The following is a 12,461-nucleotide window of genomic DNA, read 5'->3' on the forward strand; positions in this document are numbered from 1 at the left end:
TTATCAAACACTAAGGGTTTTTCCATTTCACCTGTCATAAAACCACATTACAAAAAAGTCAATTTCCTTGGACAATTTTTCTCCTGAAAACTTCTCACCTTTCAAACACAATTTATTTGGTAACGTGCAGAAAAATAGTCCCATCTCGTCACAGTCTGCTATGTTTTCAGGTTCATATCCTTGGATTATGGAAGGTAGTTTAGAAATACATTCAGTCTCACTATTGATGGCACTCAATTCACCACAAAGTTTGTTAAAAACTATCTGATGTCTTTTGTGGAAACTCTTCAACCATCCATTAGATGCTTTGAATCCAGTCTTACCAAGTTTTTCAGCCACCATTTTAGCATATTCCTGTAACATAAGACCCAAATTGCAATAATTTTTTGCCCTGACACTAACAAAATACTCCCACACTATTTCATTAATGTCTTGGTTTTCAGTGTTCTTATGTTCACTCTTTATTTTTTCCATTAGCATAGTTTTCCCACTGCTTGAAAATTTCTGTTTCCTCCTTTACAATCTCATACACTTGAGTTTTATCTTTTTGAACATCTTCAGTCAATTTATCTGATTCACTAGTATGAATCACTTTTACTCTCGTGTCAAGATCAAGCACAACTCTTGCTTTCAAAGCCATAATGACTACTGCCAAACTGTGTCACTATTGTGAGTTTAGAAGTGCTCAGTTAAAAGCTGAATTCTAAGGTGATTGACTAGAGCCAAGGCAAAGACAGCCATTTGTTGATTGACAGCTCATTAAAGCAAGAATTGGGAAAGGCTTGGACAATAGTAAAGAGGCAATTAACCATACACTTTAAAGTGTAAGTTGGAGAAGAAAGGAATGAATGAAGACTTATTTGCCCATTCCTTGTTAGCTACAGAATCAACTGTTACAGTAGACAAGGTAGACTTTCACAGGGCACCTGAACATTTTTTAAACATTGCATTCGGGAACTTATACATTTTCTGTTAAAATGTGTATTTTGATTTCCGCTATCCATGGAACACAGTTTCTGTTTAATAAAGGGAATTAAACACATTTTTCACTCCTAAACTCATGGGACCATCAAATATTTCCGTTTAAACAAGGGTCCGCTGAAGGCAAGTATCAATTTTACCATTTAAGTTTTAGTAATGTGTTAAATAAACATAATACATAGAAAAATTTCTTCATGTTGTTACATTAAGGATGTGTTGTTGTGGTTAATCTTCTTTGTTTAAATGTATATGTATGGTATTTCCTAGTGTGTGTATGTGCTATGTTGTTATTTAACTGTACAAAAAGATGGAGTTTTCTTGATGGTGTAAAGGAAATAAACACCACTAAAATAGTTTCATGAGTTTCATTAAAATATGTATTAGTACATATTTCTGGTCAAGGAATTTGCATACTAGCTTCACACCCAGTTGGCGTGGGTATGATCTGCATGGTATGAATTTTAAATGGAGACTAGGGCAGGGTATTTGCACACATTCAATGAACCACAAAAATAAAATACCTTTTGAGCCCATTTGTTAAGAATATCCAGTCAGCTGGTGTGCATTTGCACTACAGAAAGCCAGATGATTCCCACTTTAAAATTGTTTTATACGTAATTTCAGATCACAGAAGATATGGATGGTACAACACCATGAAGTGCATGAAACCTCAGATACATTAGTTTATTTATTTATACTTGCTAAGAATTTTGAAAAGAATTGAAAAGAGCTTTTTGAACTTAATAATGCACAAAGAGACTTAGATGATACAAGAAATGTTACTTGGGATCACCAGGCTATCAGAGATGAGACATTTGGTATGGCTATTACAGAAGTGGTCTTCTTGTTGATTATTTTAGTTCTTAGGGAGAGAAGTTTGTACTAATGCAGGAAAGTCAAGGAGATTATTTACAACTTTAGAGTTATATTTATAATGGTCATAGTAACAGTGAATAAAGAAGGCTTCAACAACAGTGAAGCTTTTGTGGATCTAGGAACAAATCACTGCACTTTACCAACCAGGATATTTCCATACATTCATGATGTAATTTATAAGTAGGGTGTTCAGAACCTAGAGCCACGCATGCTTCACCTCTAGGCCTCTGCTGCCTAGCTGATAATGCCAGGCTGTGCTGGCCTCGCATCTAGCGGATGACAGACAAGGGGGTCTCAAGGCCAAGCTGTACCATGCCATCTTGTTAGTTGCAGATGAGTGGTGTTACTTGAACGTCTAGAGGGTAGCGGATATTTCTCGTCGAGAGTTATCGTTAAAAGAAGAAGTCATATGGAAGATATTTAAGTAAATTTTACCGTTGTTACCTGGAGATTCCTTGGCAATCAAAAAGCATTGTAATGCAGTTGTTTAAAGAGAAACTAGCTCAGTTTCCGATAGGAATTAGTGGTGTCCTAAACAAGCTCTCACTGATGAACTGCTTCAAAATATCTGAGCAAGGATGGAACGGAGTCCAAAAAAAAAATTGATCTGGTGGCTCTCCCAGGAATGCATTATGCCTATAGGTTCTGTCCATAAAAATCTTAAGATAATCAAGTTTCAGCCCTGTAAAATATATGTGATTCATAAACTAAATCATTCTACTGACCTGGATGCACACTAATTTTTGCAGCTGGATTTTACATTCCCTACACGATGGAATTGTGGATCCCACACTTCTTTTTATGAATAATGAAGCTTGATTTTATCCGAGTGGTTATGTGAATGGTCACAAGTTTGCATTGGGACGGTGAAAAGCCTCATCCAGTTCACATAGTTACATTGCATGACGAAAAATCAGTGCATGTTGCATGATTAGTGCAAATCTTTTAGCACTATCTGCTCAAATGTTCGTGGAGGACGGAAAAACTACACTTAGTTTCAACAGGACAATGCAACAACTCACAAATTTGCATTTTCACTGCAAGTTGTCTGTGAGATTTTTTATGAAAAGCCTGTGGACCTGGGCACTCTCATTTTGCCGATTTAATGATTTGTGACTTTTATCTTTAGGGTAACCTTAAACAGAATGTCTGCAGGAACAACCTGCATACTCTTTGGGCTCTTGAGGAGGAGATCACACACATTATATGGAGTAAAACCAAAGATGAACTGTAACATGTTTTCCAGAACCTTCTGCACCATTGCATCTTGTGCATGGAAAAATACAGTGACCACTTTCAACATATCCTGTGAAAGTTACAAATAGAATGTCAATCTGGTAGCTACTGCCACTGGCTCCCCTTATGCTCTGACTTGGCAAAGCTGCCCGTGTTGTCCGCCAGGAGGCGGAGGCCCGGCCTGAAGGAGCATGCATGGCACTATGTTCTGAATGTACTGTACTTTTTCTATAACTGTAGAAACCTGGGAAAATTTGTTCTTCATATGGCAAACAACAAGTGGACCCGTGACATTCACAGAAAAAGAGTACTTTGTTATTCCTTCATGAAATGAGAGAAGAAAATGCAACATCAACCATTTGAATGACATACAAATTCTTCATATTATTTCTCTTTCTTTTTTTATTTTATTTATTACCATACCTCTCTCCAGCTAATAATAATAATAATAATAATAATAATAATAATAATAATAATAATAATAATAATAATAATAATAATAATAATAATAATAATAATAATAATTTATTAGCAGCAATTTATTTTACAACACAAGAGATAAAACAGAAGGTGAAAAGAAAGCAAAGAAGCAATGCATTATAAGGAAAAAAACTATACAAAAATACATCATTATCCACTTTATTTGTGGACCTTGCCATTCTTTCAATTGGGCCATGAAATGTAGAGTTAGTTCTATGCCAGTCTGTTGACAGTGTATGGATTAAAACTCGTATGCCTGTTTGGAGTATGGAAGCTGATTTTTTCTAGGAATTACAAGGTGTTCACCAAGGAGTGGAACAATTTAGAACTGAAAACTGTATCCAGGAATTCACAGCACTGTAATAGACTATGCAGATCTAATGACTGTTCTAAGGCTATATTTTAACATTATCATAAGGGAACCTAGCTCTAAATGAATATAGAAAAAAAAGAAATTTACATTTTACTGAATCTAATCTATGGATAAAAGTCTGATAAGAAGGGTTCCACACAGACATGCAGTATTCATGTATGGAATGTACCATGGATACATGCAATAAGTGATAGGTAACTAAGTTGGAAAATTCTCCAGAATATCTAGTAATGCAACTCAGTCTTTGTAATGATTTCTTACAAATATATTCAAAAACTTGTGAAACAGGAGGTACAGAGTGGTGCAGGGAAAAAGGAAATTATGAAGAAACATAATTTGCACGAATAAGCACAGGAAAAAGTATGTTTATTGACAAAAGTACATGTATACAGTATGCTGTTTATGTTTTCATTACAAAATCTCACAAACTGTCCCTTTACTTCTTAAAAATGACATCGGAAAGATATGCTCCATTTTGGCATTCACACCACAATAACCTGTTACAGAAACCTTTGAATGCTCGTGGTAGCATGTCTCGGGAAATGACAGTGATTTTGTCTTCAATCTTCTGTTTCAGTTCATGGATAGTTGCAGGATGTGAGTGGTACACTTTACTTTTAAGATGTCCCCACAGGAAGAAGGTGCACACACTAAGATCAGGTGATCTCTAGACCATAGAATGTCGCCATTACACTAAATGATGCTCCTTTCAAACAGCTGGCGAACGGCTTCCACCGGTTGTCGAACAGTATGTGACCTGGCTCTGTCCTGCTGAAATCACATGTTTCAATGTTCAGAGCGTGCAGTCTCGGTGTAAAATGTTTCAAGCATATCAACATACCGAGCGGATGTTACTGTTGTTGCAAAGCCATCCTCACTTTCAAAAATGTAAGACCCAATGATGCCATGACATGAAACAGCACATCGTACTGTGACCTTATCACTATGTAATGGATGCTTGTGCAAGTCACAAGGATTTTCCTGTGCCCAGTAACAAAAATTCTGTTTGTTTACGTATTCTTTAAGGTAGAAGTGGGCTTCTTCTGATATCCATATGATGTTAAGAAAACTGGTGTCCTAGTTGATTTTAGCCAACACCTCTTCGCTAAACACAGGGTCTCATTGATTAAATTTCTGCACAATCTGTAACCTGTAGGGATGGAACCTGAATTAATGCAGTATTCTTTGTATGCTTCATCACCCAATCCCTAGCACAGATGCATGTTGTCGAACGGAGTGGCGAGGGCTCCTTTCAATGGAAACTTGAACAGCTGCAATGTTCTTGGGTGTATGTACTGTTCAAACACTTCCTGGAACTTACGTTTCAAGGCTCAGCCAGTTTCTTCAAAATTACGCACCCACATTGTAATCGCATGAGCAGATGGCACACGTCCTTGACATGTGAGCTGGTAATGCTGTCGAAATAAGCATTGCGCAGCAGTTACACTATAACCCTGCTTATAATATGCTCTCACAGCGACAGCACGTTCCACACCACTCCAATGGTGCATGATTACTGAACGGCAACGCGTTCACAACTATGCATTGGTTCCGGAAACATGTCGGCACTGCAGTGTTGACAACACTAACATTCAAAATTTCCCGTTTCCCTATGCCACCCTGTAGAATGACGTTACTAACTAAATTTGTACTGAAATGATATATATTTTAAAATATTACATTCTTCATGCAGTATAGAGGTAGTATCCCTGCCTCTTACCTGGAGGACCTGGGTTCGATTCCCGGGCTGGTCAGGGATTTTTTCCTGGATCTGAGGGATGGTTTGTGGTCCACTCAGCCTGCATGATTATAATTGAGGAGCTATCTGATGGTGAGATAGCAACCCCGGTCAGGAAAGCCAAGAATAACAGCCGAGAGTATTTATCTTGCTGACCACACAACACCTCGTCACTTCCAGGCCTTCAGGTTGTGCGGTGATCACTTGGTAGGCCATGGCCCTTCTGGGATTATGTGCCATGGAGTTTGGTTTGGTTCACGAATAAGTCTCAAGCCATTTTGTGTACAATACTTTTTCAGATGATGTAAAGAGTGGAGTGGCCATGCAGTTAGTGCACTATGGCTAAGGAGCCAAGCTCTGCATTCAGGGGACAAGAGGGTTCCGACCCCACCGTCGGCTGTCCTCGAAATGGTTTTCTGTGGGTTCCCATTTTCACTTCCAGGCAAATGCCGGAATGGTTCCTATTCAGAGGCCACAGCCAATTCCTTCCATCTCCTTACCGAATTTAATTCACCATAATTCATTTCATCTTCATTAGCTCCTCAACTGAAGTTGGCATTAGGAAGGGCATCTGGCTGTAAAAATATGCCATATGCATTCATCTAACCACATTCCTAACTCTGGATCAAGAAGCTGTGCTAAGGGGTACATACACATACATTCTCTACTGCATCTAACAAGGAAACATCGGCAATGGCTAAATCGCGGATCATGATGAAACTTGGAAAACACATTGAGGTACATGATGTAAGCATCAATTTTGGGTGCCAACATTCATTAGGGCATTAACTAAGGGACCTAAAAGTTGCGAAATTTCAAGTTCCACGTGAACAGCGATGAATACCTGCTGGCCAATGCTTAGCCGGCATACTGTCTACCGTGTGCCACACCTCTGCACCTCCTCCCATCCACACCTCTGCCCCTACTTCTGGTTCCCCGCCACACATTTCCCTTCTCCCCGCACCTGCCTGTCTGCTTAGCTGTCAAAGAGAACTGGTGCTACACTTTGCGTACACTATCAGCCTTCCTCATATCTCTCCTTTGTAATTTCCGCATTGTATTAGTTAGTTTACATTTTCTGAAATGTTTATGAAAATGTTTGCGATGTTTCCTTAAGCGCAATGTCATTGAGCATGTCAAAAATTATTTTTCAACTTCAAGGAAATCACGGAAGTCACAGTGAACTTCAGGAGCTGCAGCTTTATGACGCAACTGAGGGTGAGTGTGAAGCAGTCAACTGTTTTCAAATAGGTTTTGACACTCACGAGGTGATGTCACACTGCATGACATAGGCCGTAATAACGTAGATTGAAGCATGGTCTTTTGCGCTGCATGCAACATTCTAGGTTTTAGTTTTCAGCATTGGACCATCTGATATGCTGATACCAATAACTCTCTCGGTTTTTTTAAACAAACATTTGTGTTCTCCGTTACTTTTGTCAATAAATATACATATAACAACATGTATTTTAATTATTTTTATTTTGTTTTTCAGAGCTTATAAGTTACTGTCATGAAGGTGACAGTCTCTATTTGGAGAATGTTACAAGTTTGACGTACATGTCTGATCAGTCGGAGGAACACGAAAAGGATATTGAATATAGTGAGCCAGAACTGGGACAAAGCTAAGACAGTGCCAATTCGATGGACTGCAGACTTACGGTATAAAACAAGAGCAGTCAACTACTGGAGGAGTGGATAATGGAAAAATCTGAAATTTGCAACTGTGCAAAAGAAATTCCATCGTTTGCATAGTGAGGCACAGCTCTCCGCCTGGAAAAAAGTAGTGGATGTAGGAAGCTCTCTCGGAGACAAATTTGATCTTATTGCGATGGATTGCAAGGAAAAATCTGACGTGGAGTACCGTACGTCCACAATCAAACAGTGGGCAATGCAGAGTGTCCGTTCTCGAGGGATCCATGACTTTAAAGCGTCCTCAGGCTGGTTGTATGACTTCAAAAACAAATTTGGAATCACATCCCCAAAAATTACTGTTGTGAAAACATCAAAAAAACTTGATGGGGAAACTGACGTTATGGTGGAAGCCGAAATGTTTATGGAAAACATAAGAGAAAAAACACAGTTACACAGCCCATCACATGTTTTTAAAAGCGATCAAAGTGGCTTTAATTTCGAAATGTACACCAGCAGAATATTAGCAAGCTGAGGAGAAAAGTTGATTAGCACAGTGGTCCAATCAATTCCCTCTACTAAGCACACTTACACGATTTTGCCTACCATGTCAGCAGAAGGTGAGCTACTCTCCCTGTTGCTAATAGTTTTAAAGGAAAGAAATTTTGTTTTTTGTTCCCTTGTTAAGAAAATAATATTTTCACATGAAAATATTAATGTTATGTGCACCACGTCTGGAAAGATGGGCAAAGCAGAAGTTCACAGCTGGTATAATGACATTGTGAAACCAAGTTTACCTGATGGACAAAACATTTTATTGTTAGATTCTGTCTCTGGCCACAATGCGCTTGTTCATGGCATGGAAGTAAAAGTTATGATGATTCCAGCCGGTGCTACAGCAGTTTGTCAGCCATTTGACGTGTATGGGTTTCGGATTTGGAAAATGTACACAAGATGAATGTATTCTGGGCTGCACTTATGAATACCGGTATGGTGCTGCACCATCGTAACACCATCTTAACGTTGCAATCACTGTTACATTTCCAGCTGACACTCCCCCCCACCCAATGGCACTACAACCCTTGAAGGGCCTTGGCCTACCAAGCGACCCCCGCTCAGACTGAAGGCCTGCAGATTACGAGGTGTCATGTGGTCAGCACATCAAATATTCTCGGCCGCTATCCTTGGTTTTCTATACCGGGGCCGCTATCTCACGGTCAGATAGCTCCTCAGTTGTAATCATGTAGGCTGAGTGGAGCTCGAGTCAGCCCTCATGTTCAGGCAAAAATCCCTGACCTGGCCGGGAATTGAACCCGAGGCCTCCGGGTAAGAGGCAGGCACGCAACCCCTACATCAGGGGGCCAGTTGACATCTCCTCGATTCAAAAACATGTGAAAGTACTCATGGTACCACAGTGGATACCTTGATGATCATCCTGGATAATTTGAACACCCAAGGAACACCACTATTGTAAAGCATACGTCCTGTGATAAAAATATGGTGCCTGTTGTTAATTGTGTTTTGTTTCAGTTTTCTTTTCACTATTTTTTTATGTTTCAAATAGACCAAAGATTGTTTTTTGTTTACTATCAGTTAATGCCAATGGCCATAGTCGTGTTGAAACAGCGGATCCCGTGAGATCTCTGAAGTTAAGCAACATTGGGCGTGGTCAAGATTTGGATGGATTTTCACGCGCTGTTGGTGGGGTAAGGGAATAGAGGAGCGGAAAGGAACTGGCCACCCTACCGTACGTAAACCCCAGCTCAGGCACACCTCTGTGGAGGTTCGGACCTGCCTTCAGGCAGAATATACCCTTACTTACTGTCAGTTAATGAAAGGGAGTTTGCCCGATGTAATGTATACGGAGTCACTTATTTTGTTGCCTTGTAATTATTTGTTGTTGTACCAATTCGTAAATTAGCCATTTAAATTTTTGCGTATGTAACTGCCATTGAACCCAGAAGACTGTAGTGTGATACTTCAATATCGGTACTTGTTGAATACATAGACCTTCGTCAGCTATAACACAAAAGTAACAGTAAAGTAAGACTACAGGTCTGCCTGTGATTACTGTATATCTACTGCATTTATAAATGCACATCTTTTTTATTTTTCAAGGCTTTTCTTATTCCGTCAAACTTTACTACATTCCATGTCGTACTCATATCAAAATTGCCTATGCATTAAATTGATTAATATTAGACAACCATCGCTGCAATTGAAATGTGTTGTGTCTGTCACTGGAAAACATATAAATCGTTCAGTACAAACACAAATTAAAAAAATTCTACCTATTGGCCTATTCCTTATGCCAGATTATGCAATACGGAAAATACCAGTAGTTTCAAACTCGGAGTTTATAAATGTTGTTATCATCCGCGATTTTGTTTCGTTATGACACAACTGATAGCGTACACTAAATCGGTGGGGGGAAGGGGACATAAAAAGATCTGGACCTATAACCATTATGTAATTTCTTTAAATAAAAAGATATTTAATGTTGTTTAAAGGTGGGTGATTTATTTAGCGGTGGGTGATTTAATTTAATTAATTCCATATGTATATCCACTCTAAAGGACACTACCAACAGCTTTAAGGTGTTTTAGAAATAATAATTTAGGCATAGGTCGGACGTGGTACACCATCCCACGTTTCACCACGCCCGATGGTGCATAACTCGGGGTTGTACCCACGAATGTGACAACTCACCGGAATTATCAGGAATGAAAATATAACCTTTGAATAAAATATGGGTATATTAGTTTAGGATATTTATTACATTATGTGTGAAACAGAACGTTATTTAAAGGATTTCAATAATTATTATAGTACTAAAAGAAGCAAAGTATAGCACCGGTCCCGTTCAACAGCTAAGCAGCCCGCAAGTGTGGGGAAAATGGAAACGTGCGGTGGCGAACCAGTTGGAGTGGGGAGGGGAGGGGAGGAGTTGCAGAGGTGCGTGTCCAGGCAGGCAGTGTGCCGGCTTAGCATTGGCCAGCAGGTATTCATTGCTGATCATGCAGAACTTAAAATGTCGCAAATTTTAGGCCCCTTAGTTAACGCCTTAATGAATGTCGGCCCCCAAAATTGATGCTGACATCTCTTTTACGTGTACCTCAATGTGTTTTCCAAGTTTCATCGGGATCGGCGACTTAACCATTGCTAATGTTCTCTTGTAAGAGGAACTGATAGAATAAAACACGGTTACTACAAGTAAAAGTACACTGAAAAGAATCCTTGTTGCTCATCAATGATGATGTTTTTAAAGAGAAATATAAACTTATCAAGATTTATTGAGTAAAATATTTTGGGAATATGAGATGAAATTGTAACGGGTCTATATTATCTTATGAATGAAAACCTGTTTACCAGTCAGTAACCAGGTCAGGGATGGAATGAATGAAGTTCGCATCTTGCGGCGAGGATAAGAATTGTGCTGGCTGCCGAAGCCTGTCACACACCTCTGGGGCAATGACGGATGAAATGAAATGATATTGGAGAGTGTTGCTGGAATGAGAGATGACAGGGAAAACCAGAGTACCCAGAGAAAAACCTGCCCCACCTCTGCTTTGTCCAGCACAAATCTCACATGGAGTGCCTGGGATTTGAACCATGGAACCCAGCGGTGAGAGGCTGACGTGCTGCCGCCTGAGCCATGGAGGCTTTTTATACTGTCTTATGTCAGTTTGAAATACTGGGCAAATTAATAATTTCTTCCATTCCTCTGAGAAAACACCTTGGGTCAATGATATCATAAAAGATAAAAGAGTGCTTCACATAAAATAAATATACAGTTCTTGGGTAAGTTAGCTGAAACACTGTCAGATTCTACAGCTTTCTTTAACTCAAGAGATTTCAGTTTGCTTTACATTTCTGCCTTACTGATATTGGTAACAGATGGATTGACCAGAATTTCTGTGGGTTAGAAAAAATATTTTAATTTAGAAAAATGCTTATCAATCATCAATAATCTGCATAAAGGGCTGTCATCCAGGTGGCAGATACCCTATCAACATTTTACCTAGTTTTGTCTTAAACATGTTCAAAAAACTTGGAAATTTATCGAAAATGTTTCTCGATAATTTGTTCCAATCCTTACTCCCCATCCTATAAATGAATATTTGCCCCAATTTGTCCTCTTGAATTCCAACTTTATCTTCATATTATCATCTTTCCTACTTTTAAAAGCTCCGCTCATGCTCCACTGACAGCCCAAAAAATATCACATTGTCGAGCATCTCATCTCCTTACTGACAAGTCTTCCCAGCCCGAAGTTTGCAACATTTTTGTAACACTACACCTTTATCGGAAATTATCCAGAACAAATTGTGCTGCTTTCCTTTGAATTTTCTCCAGTTCTTACATCAAGCAGTCCTGGTGAGGGTCCCATATGCTGGAACTATACTCTAAATGCGGTCCTACCAGAGACTTATACACCCTCTCCTTTACATCCTTACTACAACTCCTAAATACCCTCATAACCATGTGAAGAGATCTGTAACCATTCTTAAGAACCTTACTAGTATGATTACTCCTGTGAAGATCATTGATCATTCCTTATATTAACACGTAGGTACTTACAGTGATCCCCATGAGGTACTATCAACCCATCAACACAGAAATTAAAACTGAGAGTATGTTTCCTCTTAGTGAAACTTACAATTTGACTTCATCCCATTTACACTCACACCGTTGTCTTCTATTCATCGCACAAGATTGTCCTCCTGCTGTCCCACAACCCTGCAACTCATTTACTACTTGATACAGTAAAACATCGTCTGCAAATAGCCTTACCCGTGATTCCAGTTCTTTACTCATATCATTTACATTCTAAGAAAAGATAAAAGTCGAATAATACTGCCCTGCAGGACCCCCCTCTTAATAATTACATGATCAGATAATGCTTCACCTACTCTAATTCTTTGAGTTCTACTTTCTAGAAATGTAGCCACCCATTCAACTACTCTTTTATCTAGTCCAATAGCCCTCATTTTTATCAGTAACTAGCTGATGTACCCGTGCTTCGCTACGGGATTCTCAGAAAGACTATCTTTGTGGTTTTCTTAACTACAGTTAACTTACGCCATTACAAAAACATCAGTAGGAATGTAGGGATTAAAAGAAATGTTATCATATAAAATACTC

The 12,461-nt window shown here is 39.0% G+C and overlaps 1 protein-coding gene across 1 annotated transcript in view; it reads right to left on the reverse strand.

Moving 5' to 3' along the window:
- Window positions 1–229: 229 nt before the first annotated feature.
- The window catches only part of Marf (Mitochondrial assembly regulatory factor), a 601,407-nt gene continuing 589,175 nt past the window's right edge, over window positions 230–12,461 (reverse strand). The window contains exon 16 of the mRNA XM_067141663.2: window positions 230–354. The gene's annotated coding sequence lies outside the window, so the exon portion shown is untranslated. The remainder of the gene's footprint in view (window positions 355–12,461) is intronic.

Source organism: Anabrus simplex, chromosome 2 (assembly GCF_040414725.1).
Source record: "Anabrus simplex isolate iqAnaSimp1 chromosome 2, ASM4041472v1, whole genome shotgun sequence".
Lineage (NCBI taxonomy): Eukaryota > Metazoa > Arthropoda > Insecta > Orthoptera > Tettigoniidae > Anabrus > Anabrus simplex.